Source organism: Grampus griseus (assembly GCF_964374135.1).
Source record: "Grampus griseus genome assembly, chromosome: 2".
In the NCBI taxonomy this organism is placed as follows: domain Eukaryota; kingdom Metazoa; phylum Chordata; class Mammalia; order Artiodactyla; family Delphinidae; genus Grampus; species Grampus griseus.
The window spans coordinates 144,112,087-144,118,086 of NC_139018.1; the positions used below are offsets into that span (position 1 = coordinate 144,112,087).

Genomic DNA, 6,000 nt, shown 5'->3' on the forward strand with positions numbered 1-6,000 from the left:
GGAAAACTTAATGGCATTAAAATTCTTTTCATTATACAACATAAAACATTAAGTGTAGAAATAACACAATATTTTTTTAATTTAAAAATTCAAAACCAAAAACCCAAAGAATCAACTAAAACGACCCTAAAGAATCAACTAAAAAACTCGAGGACTAACAAAGCAACAACCAAAAATTTGGGGGGAAAAGGGGGATGGTAAGACTTAACAATAACAAAATAAAAACACATTATTACTCCCAGTTACTAAAACCATGTGCACTGATTTATATTGAATAAAAGCTAAAAAGAATAAAAGGTAAAAAGAACCAAACATATATGTATTTAGTATATGACAAAAGTAGCTTTATTTGAAGACAAAAGAAAAAGTTTTCTTTAATGGGGCTGAAATAACTGATTGACTATTAAGGAAAAATAAGGACAATTATTTCACTTCACATGTTATGTCAAAATAAATCCTGGATGAACAGAAGAGAGATAGATATGAAAAATGAAACCACAAAACAACTAGAAGAAAACAGTTATCTGGGTAGGAGAATCCATTAAATATGAAAGTAGAAGCTAAATATAAAAGGAAAGTATTAACCTAAACTTCTTAAAAGGTAAAAACTCTTCTACATTATTAAAAAATATATATCATAAACAAATGAAAGACTAATGAAGAGCCAGGGAAAATGTTTGCAGTATGTGTCAAACAGTGGCTATCCTAAATATATAAAAGGCTAAAAAGGGTATCGCAAACATAAAACACCACCCCAAATGAGCCAAAGACAAACTAGATGTCCAACACCTATATCTCTACTCATTATCATAATTAATTAATCTAAGAAATAAATAATAAATCTTATGGAAAGGAAAAGAAGGAAAGAAAATACTATTTCTTGGTAAAGATATGGAGGAAATGTGTATTCTCTCATATTTTCAGTCAAACTTTACACAGGTTTGGTCAACTTCATACTATAATGTTAGTCAAACTTTTAAGACAAGATTTGTCAGTATTTATGAAAAGACAAAAAATGTTCATATCCTTTAAGCAATTTTAAGACAGGCTGAATCATAAAGGAATGAGAAATACATAGTAAGATTTAGCTCTTAAGATGTTCTTTACCACATTATAATAGTGAAAATGGGATAAAGTAACACGTTATACACAACAGGTGACTAGTTAAATTACAGTATTTCATAAGATGAAATGGTATGCACCTTTTAAAAATTATATTTTTAATATATGGGGACCTAATGATAAACATGAGGAAATCCTGTGGCCCCCAACAGTTTACATTCAAGCAGGGGATACAGACAATAACCAAATAAATCATTTCAGATGTTAGGTTGTAAAAGGAAATGAAGAAGGGTAACAGAGTTGTCAGGGAAAGTGGTCTGAGAAGGCATCTCAAAAGGAGTGACTTTTGAACAAAACACGACTGAGTGTTCCAGGCAGAAGGAACAACAATTTTAAGAACTAAGCTTGGCATGCTCATGAACCCCCCAAAAGACCAGTATTACTGGGGGTACATGAGTCAGGGGAGAGTGGCAGGATATAAGTGTATGAAGCTGGCAGGCCTGATAGTCTCGAGCAGCACCATCCAATCTGTAGCCACAAGCAAGGCCAGTCTAAAAAGTACCTGAAGTGGAAAATACACAACGAATTGCGAAGACAGTCTGAAAAAAGGTAAGTAAAATACCCCATTAATAATTTCTTATATTGATTACTTGTTGAATCATAATATTTTTCGGTTAAAAAATATTTCACCTGTTTCTCTCCCTTTTTTTTGTAAATGCAGCTATCAGAAAATTTTAAGTTTCTTATGTGGCTCGCATTTGTAACTCCTACTATATTTCCATTGGACATCGCTGGTCTAGGGTATAAAAAAGTTTGAATTTATTTTGTGTACTGAAAAGCTGTGGAGGGTTTTGAGTCTGGGAATAACATAATCTAATTTATACATTTAAATGATTGTTCTGCACAGGAAAAGCAAGTAGACGGTAGGGGACAGATTGAAGAAAAGGTACCAGTTAGGTGACTACTACCACCATCTTTTGTACAACAAAGATGTTGAGAGGGATCATATTTGGGGTAAGTTTTGAAGATAGAAGCAGTCTAGTATTGTTTACAATTCAACATTTAGTTGTTTAGGATATGAAGAATACACAAAAACAGAAAGACTGGGGGTATACCTGCCAAAATGTTAATGATTATTTATTCTTTGTAACTTTTCTGAAAGTTTGAAAAAAAAATGCCCTTATAATCAAATACAAAAGTGAGTTGTTTTTTTTAACACGATAAAATAGCCCTATCAAAACAAAGCATCCTGACATTTGTCTGCAGGCTGCATACCCTGTTCAAAACACACACACACCCCATCTCTCATGCCTTTAAATAAAAAACAGCTTATTCAAAGATATACATAACCTCATATTACTTACACACCGTTTTCAGGAAGTTAATACTGCTCCCTAATTTGTCTTTGCATTGCTGTTTGCATGATAAATAAAAGCACTCCCAAATCTGAGGCAAAGGAAAGAAAAAGTACTTAAATGTGTGATTAACATATCCTGGTAAATACTCACCACACACCTTTCTCCAAAAATGTTCCCAAGGACACACTCAATGTAATTCCAGAGAATACACTTTGGTTCTAATCCTTTTCCTTAAAGGCTCTGCCATTCGATATGTGCTTCCCTTAACTAAAGTCTGCATAACTGAAAGGATAAACTTAGGACAGGTTTCTTTTACATGAGTATACTAAGGCACAAGAGAAGTTTTAAGTAATTTGCCAGAGACTACAAAGGGGGAAGGAGGAACACAGAGTGATTTATTTTATACCCAATCAAGTGTTTTTTTCTACTATGTTTACATTTTGCACTGAAAAAGGAGGTATCAAATAGTGCCAGACTTCTTACCACGGGATTTCCAAGGAAAAGAGTCATTGTATACAGATCAACAGAAATCCTGGGTTCTCATGCAAATGTTCAAAAACTGTGAACCAACCACTACGGATATGAATCTTCCATTAAAACATAAAAGAGAATCCTAAAGTTTTTCATTTATTTCTAGTATTTCAATCTCTTTTACTCCTGACTATCTAAAATTTCCCAATGAAATCTACATTCACTCTAAAGAAACTCTGGCACTTGTGCACCAGGAGCCAGGAAACAAATGTTCATAAAGCACAGCTGTTGACAGCAAAACAAAATCAAAAACATAATCTGAAGTCCCATGAGTTATGGAAGATTAACACAATATTGTACAGCAATGAAAGGACTGAACTACAGCCGCATGCTACTTTTATAAAGCTCAAAAGAAAAGCAAACTAAACACACTGAGCACACAAACGTTATGTGATGAAACTTTCTAAAAAATGAAACAGAATGGTAAACAAAATCCACTACACTGAAATGATTACCTCAGTAAGAAGAGGCAGAGGTATAAGACAGGTAAGAAACTCATAAACATATGCAAGTTTTGGTAATGTTCCAGTTATTGGTTTGGGGGTGCAAATCAGGAGTTTTATTATATTTTATCTCTTTATACCGCACTGTGTGTATTCATACTCTTGTGGTATCAAATATACTTTGAATACTTGGCTTCTTAAAAAAGGGCTTTATGGAGGTATAAGTGACATACAATAAAGTGCACACACTTTAAAGTGTAAAATGTGATCTGTCGTGATAATTTCACAGGAAATTATCACTACAATCGAGATAATAATCCAACAACCCCTAAATACTCCTCCTGTACACCTTTGCGATCCCTGTCTCATTAAATGTGTTTTAAAACGTTAAAGAAAAAAAGTTAAAAGACAACCTGTTTGGGAATTTTGCAGAAAGAGAACATTTTCCCCTGAAGCCCTAGACTACGGGAAACTTGGCAAGTGTCCTAAAATTGGCAATATAAATATTACATAACTAACCTTAAAAGTGTAAGGGACTTTACATTAAAAAGTCACATTCCGAATTTGATCTGCAAGAGGACTTTAAATCTCTTTCTCGGAGCATTAAACCATTATAAACTAACCAGTTTTTACCGCCAAACAACTTTAAACATAAATGGTCTGTGTGTAACCCTGAGCCCTTAACTTCTTCACAATGTTGAACGACCTTCTAGCTGTGAACATACATCATCAGAGCACCTTAATCGTGTGGTTTAGCACAAGCTTTCAACGTAAAGTTAAAATTATTTCAAACACAATATTCTGCTGTACTTGTTTACGTAGCTAGACGGCAACTTGAAAATACTATTTGAGAGGAAAATTCAGAAATCCTGAGTCCACCAAACAGAAGCAGAGGAAAAAGAGACCGACCCCAATCCCCTTTTCTAGTCCGACTTGCTAGACTTTCCCCCTCGCCGGCTTTTGAAAACACGGCAGGTGAAAAACATTTCAAAAAGGACTCAGGCTCGGAGCCGCGGGGCGGGGAACTTGACCGGGGCTGGTGACAGGGACGCGCCCGAGGGTGCCCGAGGTCCCTCCGACCCCTCACCCGCCAACTGCTTGGCACCGGCTGCGAGCGGCGAGCGCAGCGGCCCCCGCGGCCCGCAGGGAGTAGGAATCCGACCTCTGCGCGCCAGCCCCCGCCCCCGGCGGTAAGCCCCGGACCGCGAGCGCCGGGCGCGCGCCCGAGGGGGCCCGCTGCGCCCCGGCCCCTGCCCCCGGGGCCGGGAATCCCCTCGCCCCTCAGCAAACGCCCGGCCCGGGCCCGCGAGCGAGCGGCCAGCCCACCACCTGCTGCGCCCGCCGGCCGCCCTCAGCTTCCGGCTCCCCCGGGCCGGGAAGAGCCGGGGGAGGGCCTCGTCTCAGCCTCAACCGAGTGGGGGAAGGGAGTGAGAGGGGGAGGGGTGGCGCCGGGCCGCCAGGGCCCTGTGGGCCGCGGTCCTCACCTGGCGGCGGCTCTCTCCGCCTGACGCGCTGCCCGCCGCCGCCGGTCGCCGCCGGTGAATGGGGACAGGTGAGGCCACCAAAACCCCGCTCGCCCCGGCCCGGCCGCCGCCACCAGCCCCTCCGCCTGCTGTTTATTAAACTTTTCTGTTTGGTTGTTCGGCCTGTGACGCGGCCGCCGTGGAGAGCTCCGAGATTGGCCGGCTCCTAGCGCTGACGCGGCACCCCCCGCCCGCAGCCTAATTATCACCGGCCGGGGCGGAGCCGCAGGCCGGAGCCCGTGGTGAGGGGCGGGGCCAGGGCTCGGAGCGCGCAGCGATTGGCTAGGGCCCAGAGAAGAGGCGGGGCGGAGCGAGGGGAGACGCTCCTCCGCCCTCTCCGCCTCCACTGTCCTTTCCTCCGGTCTCCCTTGGTTCCTCTTCCTGGCGGCAGGAGGACGTTTCGAGGCGTTGTGCGGTGATGTGTTGGGTCGGGGGCAGTAGGTTCAGGTCCCTCTGCTACCTCGAAGGGTGTCCCATGTTCCTGTCCCGGGTTGAGGCGCCAGAAAGAGTTGCGCTCCACCTGCCAGTTGTGCAAGAGGAATTCCGAGCTCTCCCCACGTGCAACCTCGTGCCCCCACTCCATCTTTGCAAGCGCAAAGTCCAGGGTCCGGGTGCGTACTCGAAGGCAGTACTCTGCCCCGCCCTGAGCCATGGCTTGGAAAGAGAAGGAAGAAGAGAAGCGCGCGTGCACACGTGTGGCACACACACACACATATATACGCACCGACACACACGCCCCCACAGGCACCCAGCTCCCAGCGTTTCCAAAAGCGCGTGTCCGCTTCCCGGCTGAGTGGAGCAGGCCGCGCTACTACGCTGGGGCGTGGGGTGATGAGAATGGTTCCCCCGCAGTTTCTCGGCCTTCGGGCTCACGTGCAGTTCAAGAAGTACAAGATCGGAGTTCGAGGATATTCAGTCCTACCGTGAAAGAGGGGTTCGGATGGGGCCGGCAGGTAGGAGGCGGACCGAGTCCTGAGGATCCTCTTTAATTTTATATTTGATGTTTTGTTCATGAATCTTTTTTTTGGAACTAATTTTGATGTTTAAGAAAATATAGTATTAGGGACTTCCCTGGCGGTCCAG

At 42.9% G+C, this 6,000-nt stretch overlaps 1 protein-coding gene across 3 annotated transcripts in view; it reads right to left on the reverse strand.

Annotated features, from left to right (window-relative positions):
* ZFAND6 (zinc finger AN1-type containing 6) overlaps positions 1-5,088 on the reverse strand; it is a 75,198-nt gene extending 70,110 nt beyond the window's left edge. The window contains exon 1 of one of the 3 annotated variants that reach the window (XM_082649742.1): positions 4,879-5,088. The gene's annotated coding sequence lies outside the window, so the exon portion shown is untranslated. The remainder of the gene's footprint in view (positions 1-4,878) is intronic. The other 2 variants (XM_082649741.1, XM_082649743.1) reach the window with 2 other exon arrangements.
* Between the last annotated feature and the right edge of the window lie 912 nt (positions 5,089-6,000).